This window comes from Merops nubicus, unplaced genomic scaffold (genome assembly GCF_000691845.1).
Source record: "Merops nubicus isolate BGI_N331 unplaced genomic scaffold, ASM69184v1 scaffold10573, whole genome shotgun sequence".
NCBI classification, from domain to species: Eukaryota; Metazoa; Chordata; class Aves; order Coraciiformes; family Meropidae; genus Merops; species Merops nubicus.
Window position 1 is genome coordinate 20,277 of NW_008596890.1, and position 3,534 is coordinate 23,810.

A 3,534-nucleotide genomic window follows, 5' to 3' on the forward strand; every position below is an offset into this window, starting at 1 on the left:
TTTTTTTTTTAATTTTTACTTTTGGAACACCAGGGACTGCGAATCTTATTCCCTGGCCTTCAAGAAGTGTGGTCAAATTTCCACACTGGTGCCGTGGAAATTCAAAGGTACTATTTTTTTTTTTAATCCAAGTTAGAGGGTTATTCTACAGTCAGTCATTTGGCTGTGATGAGTAATCTTAAGCAAACAACACAGGGAAAACTGTCCTTCACAGGGAAGTCACCTGCAGATCATGCCACTCCATCAAATTACCAAAATACATTTACTGAAAATCCAAACATTGCAGACAACAAGCAACAACAAGGTATCCCAACACATTTAACTTCTTGCTTAATGTGTAAAAATGGAGACTGTACAAAAAGTGTATGTTTACCTTTTCAATATACTTTGAAAGAGCATAAAGTCAACAGCAAGTCTTTGCTATCTACTACAGGAAGAAAGTTACCCAAAATCAGATTGTAATACTGAAGGCTTAGATGAAGTTTACAGACACCTTTTGAATTATAGGGTTGCATGCATACCTGCAGACAAAGGGCACTGGAATCATTCCCATCTTTATCTGTGATGTGACGCATGCAGAACAATGTCTTCTGCCTTACTGCCTGCCCTCTCCTGCAGTCAGCCCTGGCCTCGCTTCCCCGCTATGCTTAATCATCAAGTGCCAAGGACAGAACCGACTGACAGGTTTTCTACGCTTCATATAGATTAATATCACAAAAGGAAGCTCTATGTGTGGAAAGAGACACAATCTTTATCATTCCCTGTGCCAACCTACTCTTATAATCCCAGGGTTAATACAACAAGTGGGAGGCAGCTTCCTCAGCACTGGTGATTTCTTCAAAGACAAGATTTTTGAAAGCAATTCTAAATTTTATTTTATGACAAAATAAGTGGGGCAAAGTGACCCTACCGAACCAAAGTTTTCTACGTTTACATCTATTTTTATGTTCAGCCACAGGACTAATTGTTCATTTTCCTGATAATTTCTATGGCTATATCTTGCTTATTTATTTATGTACCTATTTATTTGTGGTTTGGATAACTTATGATGGGTGAACATTACATCGTATTTTTCAAGTTGGTCACTAACTAACCTTTTAAAGTAAACATATTTACTCAGATTATGCCAAGATATCATAGAATACATAGAATGCTTTGAGTTGGAAGGGACCTCAGAAGGTCATCTAGTTAATGACAACCCACATGTAGAATAGAACTTCTCTGTAATAATCTAGGGTCATAAAGCTGTAACAGTCCTACAAATGTAGGCAGGTTATTGAAAACAGATACCATTTCATTTTTTGAGATTTTAGTAGTACACGTGAAAAGTTTAGCATAAAAGGGGACTTAAAAGCAGGAAATCCATGCTTTACACCTGAACAACATCTCAACAAAATTTACGAGACTATCAAATTAGTAAAAAGGATGGTGCTTTAAGTGTCAGGCCAGAGTTGTGCAATGTATTGAAATGCTAGAAAACCTGGAGTTGAACAATGAATAATTAAAACTCCAGAAGTAGAAATATCACTTGTAAAACCGGAGATAATTTCACAAGCCTGCAGAAAATTATACTGCTTTATGTGTGCCTGTTCTCTTGATACTGATCTCTAGGAAGTGAGAAGAAGCTTTCAGGCTTTTTGAGTATTAGGATGAGCTTATCTATGTATCTGTCCCTGAAGGAATGACCAAAAACTGGATGCCAGCCAATCTCTCAAATTGACTAGGCAGTCCATAAACCCCCAGCCTCAAATAATGCTTTTATAAAGGCTTGCCTCTCACAGTCTGATGATCATCCCAATAGACTGTTTCTGGGTAAATTACGTATGTGCCCTTCATATTTTTACACAAGAAGGAGATCATTATATTGTGATGTGCAAATGAGATGAAGCTAGTTTGCTGGCAGAAGTGTTTTAATGCTGGGTGGATCTATCTCGTAAGGAAGGTTTCTCTGAACAGGCTGTCGTACTGTATCCTAAGGAAGAATCAACTTCAAAATCTCTCTCAAAAAAAATCAGTGATCATAGTGTTACCAGTCTCTTTACTTAATAAAAATTGACAGCTCTCTGGTGCCTCAGAAAAGCCCCTAAAACCTGTCATAGCAACTTTCAAGGCAGTCAACGCAGTAACTATACAAAAGGACAATTATTCTTTACAGCTTAAAGAACACTTAATAATCCACACCCTTTCTGACCTACATTTCATCACAGACATAGGTCACACCTACAACACTCTCCATTTCTGTTCTTGAGGTGTGTTCTTCTGAAGTAGGTTTTAAAACTAGCTTTGAAGAAAACACACAATAAACCAGAATAAAATAATCTAACTTCTATCACTATCATACAGCAGGGCTCAAGGCTTCCTGAGCCCCTATCTGTTCAGATTGTCTTTTCAGATCACTGTAATAGCAAACAAGAGAAACATGAACAAGGCATGAAGACATGTTCTACAAAACAGCCAAGTAGCTAAACTGTATCGAAAACAAACTTCCTACTGATTTTTTTTTCCATATAAAAAAAACTTTAGTTGATAAAAATTTGCATAATTTCTTGAAAAATAATCATATAGTCAAACATGCACTACTTGTGTCAGGCTCCAGAAGAGCCCTGTGAAGCAGCAGGCTGTGGTTGAACTGATCTGAAGCTGAGCTGAAGCAGTCCTGCCCTCTGCCTTGTACCCAGCCTAACACTTACAGTGCTGACTGATAGTTATCTTAACATTCTCCTGCTGTTCATCTCATTTTATACTTAGTATTTTAACCTTTTAAATACTCTAAACCAGAAAAGACAGACAAGATGGAAACCTGTAAGCCATGGATTTTCATCTAAGGATATCAAGACATTATTCTCAGTCTTGTTACCTCCTTATAGACCACTACATAAGCAATTTTTCAGATGTTTGAGGATCTTGGTGTCATCAACATAACTGCTTTGAATGTAAGCAATAAAATTTAAACATAGCAACAGAGATATGATAATTCTTATAAAAATTCAGCAGTACATGTTAATAGAATAAATGGATGCCAGACACGTTTGGTGTAGGACCCTGCAGAAATGCAATGGGGTCTTTAATGTCTTCATCAAAATTCTGCTTTGACAGATAGAGACTCTTCTAGAGAATGTGAGAAAAGATTGTAATGGTTATACGATTATAAAGCCAGAAAGCACATTAAGAAAAACAACTTATTATTTTGGAGGAGTGAATATTCTATCAATAAATGTCTGGAACAGTTAGCCTGTAGAACTCTCCTATGAAAAACCGATGGTAGTTGTGAGGTGGAACTTGTACAAGAGATATATTGGCTCATCTGGTGAAAACGAGCAGACATACAAGTAACAAAGACAGGGAACAGAGGATCACTGTGAACTGTCTAAGTAAACTGAGTAAGATCTTTGTGCACTAAGGCACAAAGGCCTGCACTTAGTGTAACAAAGAATAGAAATGAATTTTTAATCCTTTCCCTTGGTGCTTTCCTCTTCTAGGTTGCTGTCTTTTCACCTACTTCTCATTTCAACAGGCCTTTTGCTCACCATCGAC